This window comes from Achroia grisella, unplaced genomic scaffold (assembly GCF_030625045.1).
Source record: "Achroia grisella isolate CSIRO2021 unplaced genomic scaffold, CSIRO_AGI_Agris_v1 utg540, whole genome shotgun sequence".
In the NCBI taxonomy this organism is placed as follows: Eukaryota; Metazoa; Arthropoda; class Insecta; order Lepidoptera; family Pyralidae; genus Achroia; species Achroia grisella.
Window position 1 is genome coordinate 36064 of NW_026712925.1, and position 6662 is coordinate 42725.

At 33.8% G+C, this 6662-nt stretch overlaps 1 pseudogene; it reads left to right on the forward strand.

The window, feature by feature from the left end:
- LOC131847742 (hemicentin-1-like) overlaps window positions 1–6364 on the forward strand; it is a 38541-nt pseudogene extending 32177 nt beyond the window's left edge.
- Window positions 6365–6662: the final 298 nt, after the last annotated feature.

Consider the following 6662-nt stretch of genomic DNA (forward strand, 5'->3'; position numbering starts at 1 on the left):
CCCTATATATATATACTAGAGATACAGGTACACATTTTGCTTAATATACAAACAAAAAATAAAGCACTTGAATTGAAAATTTACTGTTGAAAGTATATGTATTTTATATAGGTAGACTTTGTAAAAAATCAATTAAATGGGTGCCTCAGACTCGCCTAAATGAATGAACAAATCAATATTTATATGTGTGATGTGTTTTATTAAAAGGTGAGATAAAGCAGTGAAATATCCATCCGAATAGTAAGGCATGAATGACATCGTGTTACATAAGGCATGTAACAATGTTATGTCCTATTATTGTATATAGGCGACTGTTACCACATCAGTCATCTTGTTTTGCCATTCCAATTATAAAGAAGGTACACTTAATCTCCATGGTCCTGTTACTACGATTATCATTTGCCTTGAAATGCATCTTATAATAGAACACGCTTAAGACTCCACAAGGGGTTTCATTCAGTTTCAGCTCAGAACGTGTCGATTCAGTGGGTGCATGGAGCAGTAAAGCACACGCTCCGATCCGGCAAGCCGGCTGTAGCGCAGTGCACCGTCCAAGGTTCCTATCCGCAGCCAGTCCTGGAGTGGTGGTTGGACCATCAGCATCTCACCAAACATAGTAATCAGGTACTTACTAAAGCCATCTTTTGTCTAGAAGTCTATGATTCATATCCATTATGTTTAGTTAAATTATGTTTAAAGTAGGACTATAAAGAAAAAGATATATCATTTTTTATAATGAAAATTAAAACGTAAATGTACTTTTATAAAACAGGTAAAATCCTATTTAAAAATTCTTTCATTCATAGAAACCTACATTATCAGTGAGTAACATGGGCGAAATTTAATTTTTAAAAATGATAAGAGAACCGATAATAATCTCAGCCGTGCGTCGCGTCGCCAGAAAAGCAATTATTTTTTTAGAAATTATACTAATTTAATTCATTCTTTGCTATAAAGTACCAAATAAATCGACGACTCACTGTGTTTTACCGAATAAAATAAAGTCTTAATCACTTACTTTATAGTTCTATTCGTGATACAATTCATAGGTGATGATTATAGACATGAACAGCAAGCACCACAGACTTCACGTATGATGTTACTAGCCTCATAGGACACCTCACGTTTAAAGGACCATCTATTATTAATTTCTTTTGTATTCTATAATTTTGCAAACATTACTAATACCACTACTAATTTCTTGTTAATAGAGTTGGAACAATTTGACCCGTACATCAATTTCTTATTTGGAGCTGATACCGTCTGTGGCCGAGAATGGTGCGACTCTCGCGTGCGTAGCCACTAACGCCGCCATGGCGCCCAGCCGGGGCTCCAAAGCTGACGTCATCAAACTTAACGTTACCTGTAAGTTGAATTATTTAAGTCTGTTTAATTCCCTACAGACATTCAAACTGCAACAAAATTGACTAAAGTCTCAGTGCTGTATCAAATTGTGGTATTGGCCTAAACTCAACTCATTAATCTATTGGACTTAAATAATCCCAATGAAGAACAATTATTATTATAAAAATAATTATTATTTAAGTAATAATATCTATATTTTGTTACACTGATATTATTGATAACTCTAATATTATTATACGATTAGAAAAATATAAAAAGAAATATGAAAAAAAATCAACGGGACCAAAAAGAAAAAGCATTAATGATTGAGATACTCTCTTAGATCGACAATTCTTAGTATATTTAATTGAACTTTATTTTTTTCAGATAGCCCCATAGTAGAAATTGCCAAATTAGGTGATGGGGACCTAAGTGATGTAGCTGAATTGGACCCTTTAAATTTAGAATGTGAAGTCCAAGCGAACCCACCTGTTAATAAATTTATATGGTATCATAATGTAAGTAACCTGCTATATTTATTAAAATTCTCTTATTTATTAGACATGTTTGAGTTTGTAAATAATAACGGGAAGACGTAACGACTAAGGGAAAGGGAAGTTCTTTATTGCTACACACAATAATAGTTTAGCGGCAAAACTAAATTCTAGTATTGACTGTTCAAAAGGTAAATAACACTATTTCAGTAAGAAACAGTTTTAAAAATTCTAAAAGAAAGTGTGAAGTGATATAGTATAATCGCTGATCTGAGAAAAACTTAGAATTCTGATTAAAAATAATAATTGTTAGTACTAGTTACATGATCCAGTATTTTAAAATATAAGTACAGAAATGTTTTAATATCAACTGTCTACAAACATTAAATATTCAATATATATTATGCTTTTGATCTGTTTTAATTTGAATGATAATAGATTCACAAAGTTGCGTCTAAAATATTCTTACTCTTATAACTTACTATTAACATAAATAATTACAGGATAGTGAAATAACTCCTGGTTATATATGGGGCAGTAATGTACATTCTCACAAGTTACTGGTAGAAGAGGTGTCCAGAAAACATTCTGGGATGTACACCTGCGGCGCCAGCAACACGGTCGGCGAGACGAGAGCTGAACCACTTAGCATCACTGTCTACTGTAAATATCTTAATTCATTTATCATTATGTAGTTGATATTATATTTCAATAAATCTTTTGTTTATTTACGTATTTTTATTTTATTGACAAAAAATACATTGTACAAAAGGTGAACAAGAAGCATTGTCTACCAGTTAACCAATGAAATAAAAAATGCAGTTAAAAAAAGTAATCCTTTAATCTATTGTATGCCGGTTATCATTAGCACAATTATTGGTTATACGAGAACTTCAGAAATAGTGTGCGTCAGTATTACTTTATTAAAAATACTAAATTATTTGTGTAGTTGCAGGTTCAGTGTTGTATATCAACAATCATATCAACAACATCTATTAAATCAACGATCAATAAATTTTCAGATCCACCTGAATGCATAGGATCAGGCATCAGCCTCGTCAAGGAGAGCATAAAATGCAACGTACATGGCCTACCTTCGCCGGACACCTATTTCTGGCACGTGCAACCAGCCGGCATGGATGTACAGCATCTCACCACCGGATCGCCTATACTCCCTCTCTCTCAGATCAACGAACCCCTCTCTGGTATCTACTTTTTTAATTATTTATTTGACACAATCAAGAAGGAATTTAGATTTCAATAAAATTATTTAAGTGGTAGTATCGGTCTGTGTATTTACAATACCATGAAGTTTCGAATTAAGTAAAAATTATAGACCACCAGGACCATAATTATAACTTCTATAAGAAAATAAGCATAACCAAATAACGAAACTTAACGAAATAATAATATCTTCCGAAATGTTGAAGATACTTCTAGAGAATAAACTAAAATGGCGTAAATTTATACTTTCTTTAGGTTTCATAGTTTCAAGCAAACTAACACCACTGACTGCTATATGGAATATATGCATGATTTACCTTTTTAAATTTATGTAAAGTTTAAATACCGGAAGGATACAGCAGTGTTCTTATTTCTGAATATTATTTTTTTTAATCATAACTGCGTAAATCTGCTATAATACATTTAATATCAAACTAAGTACGTATTAGGATACGAAATGAAGTTGTCTATTGAATTACAATACCCATTTCGATTTTCTGTTATGGTATTTATTATTATAATATTGTTGTTCAAATAAATAAATAATCAATATTTATAGGAACAGTGAAAGCGAGTTGCGAGGCGGGTAATGGTATAGCTTCCCAATACGAGGTTTGCGAGAGAATCTTCAGCCTGGAATCACTTCGGCCACCACAACCCAACCAGTGCGACTTAGCTTATGAGTATGGCGAGTTTCAAATGAGGTGTATTCCTGGTAAGTTTGGTTTAAACATTAAATTTGTTCACGTTTTCTTATAGGGTAGATTAAGTTATTCAACTCAATGATTATACTTATACAATTATAAAATCAAGTAGGTAACATTTAGCAAGGTCAACTTCTATGTACTTTCCAGAAATCTTTGGTATAAAAATGAAAAGTGACATGTTATACATATTATATGTATATTTAGGATGTATTTATAAAAAATAACTAGTAAGTAGATCAGTTGCCTAAAAGTACAAGTACTTAGATTTGGACGAGATGGCGCTGTGTGAAAAATCCTGGCTACTTACCACCTTTACCTACTCCTTTTTTACTTTTACTAATTTTCGCATTCTTTATATTTTCAGTGGAGAATGCTACGTACTACGAAATATCTGTATGGCGCATGTCTACATCCAATTCCTCGCTATATCTCGAGCGACGTGGTTCCATTGGTTTTGGGACACGGCAGGCATTAGCTCAAGGAGGTATAGACGGCGCTCCTGGAAGCATAGCGCCAACGTGGTTGGTTCGGGGAGCCCTAGGCGCCCTACGGCCCGCAGACGAAGCTGGAGCCGCAGCATGCAACAGATACGGATGTTCAGCCCCTCTGCTGCTGAGACCTACGGAGAATATTGCTAGCAGCCGAACCACCATGGTGGCATTGTAAGTATTCAATTAATAATGAATTTGTAGTAAAGGCAAACATAATGCCAATCTTGAATCTCTGTACTAAAACTCTATAAACGTTTTCAAAATTATTTTAAACTGGCTGCTAACCATGACTTTCACAATTTCAATCACAATCTTCAACCTCCATATCTTTCATTAAGGTCCCTTCAGCCGTTTAGATGTGAAAAACTAACAAACAGTCAGTCAAACGGACACATTTTCGCATTTATAATCTTTGTATGGATTTTTAATATTCTAACTAGCTTTCAGTTTTCTTTTTACTTTATGACTAGTTCTGAATACTATTTTTAACTTACTTTAGTACGTTAAAAACCACCAAGGGCGTCAAAGTCTGTTATTACTACTATCTGTATAACATACCCGTTGTATGCTTTTCAGTTATACTAGATAAAGATGTGGGCATATCTCTGGGTGCGGTGGTATTGGTAGTCGTGTTCGTGGTGTCGACGGTGCTGGTGGTGAGGCTGGCCAGGAGGCCGCGGGGCAAGCCGCCACCCGTCATACAAGTGCTGCAATTAGACGACCTCACCAGGAACTACCTCGACACTATGGCAGGTTTGTATTTAATTTTTCGTTATAATTTATCATATGACACCCGGGATACCACTCATGCGTTACTATTCTAGAGGACTAAGGTGTCAGGCCTCTTATCTTGTGGTTGCACTGCCTAATCTCAGCCTATAACCGAAATATAGCTTAAAAATAACTTAATTATTACCGGCATTTGTTTTTTTTTTAGTGTAACATTTAACTCTTATTTTTCACATTTATCACGTATGAATCAAAACAAAACCTATTCGAAAGTGATTTCCTATTACTAATTAATCATGTACCAAACTAGTCGTTCCTAACTACTTTGACAATCTTCTAAACAGCTCTAACTAAGAGTTCATTGATATTTAATTCTTTTACAGAGAACAAAGTACGCGCATCATGCAGTCTTCGTTCTTGCAGTAGCGGCTACTCGGACGGGTCAGCTTTAGACGAGGCAGCGCCATCTGTGGACCGCCGCCGGAAACCTCCAGCCATTTGGGAACAGTGGGATGCCCCTCCTCCTGACGTCACGCTCACCCTACATAGGGAAAGTGCCGTGTGAACAGTTGTTTGTGACTAGAGAACGCAATCGAAATCAGAGATTGCGAATTCGAGTTCTAGTGGTATTAGAAATATCTATCAAAAGAGATCTCGTTATTTTAAACATCTCAAATTAAAGAAAACTAGAAATGAAAACAATAATATTAATTATTGTTTTCATTTGGAAATGTAAAACGCAATGTAAACGAATCTCGATTCTGGTTTGCGTTCTCTATGACTCACTCACATATCGCTATTTAGATTCATCCAACTGATGATGATGTAAGAACGATGACAGCATCCATTCAAGTAGATATGTATCAGTATTGAAAAACAGTTCCAGTTATGTAGTCTTAAATGGGAAATTATATGAAATTCTAAATTGTTTCCTTTGCATGAATACTGTCGTGCTATTTTTAAATTATAAAAGAGATCTAGGTACCCACCTAAAATATACGAGTATAGATAATAAATTATTGGCGGGAAACACTGCGAAATTAAAAGATATTGTATATTTTTTATAACTTTTTTTTAATATAATTTATGGCATTGATACACTGAAATACAGCAGGCAGAGATTTCAAAATTTTTATAAATATTTTTCATTAATCAAGTTATAATATTATAATAGGAATATTACAGTTTCACATACAATTAAGTATATTTTTTCAATATATATTATGTCTATAGCATTTTGTGGTCCATATAGAATATTTTTTTTTCTTTTCAAAATATATCGACTATAGTTGATACGATAAATTAATGTTAGCTAGAAGAAATTACCAATTACGGATATAGAAAACAAAATTAGAGAAGGGTGACATCTATCGTTACTAGTTGAATACTTTGCTATATCTTATAGAATGCGAACTGCTAGAGTAATACATTAGAACATTAAAGCGACATCTACATATTCTAATCAGAACTACTGAATTTCGAAAATGGCTTCCACAGGTGGGCATTAAAAGCAAATATTTTCCATTGTTCAAGTTGGAAAAGTAATGAAACTAAAACTAAAGTATCAGTGTGAGGATTATAAGTTTATACTTGGTTTATCGGTTCTCTCAATCTATCCCAGAAAGGACTTGGCATGAAGATAAATTGACCTAAATACCTTTGTAATATTTTCT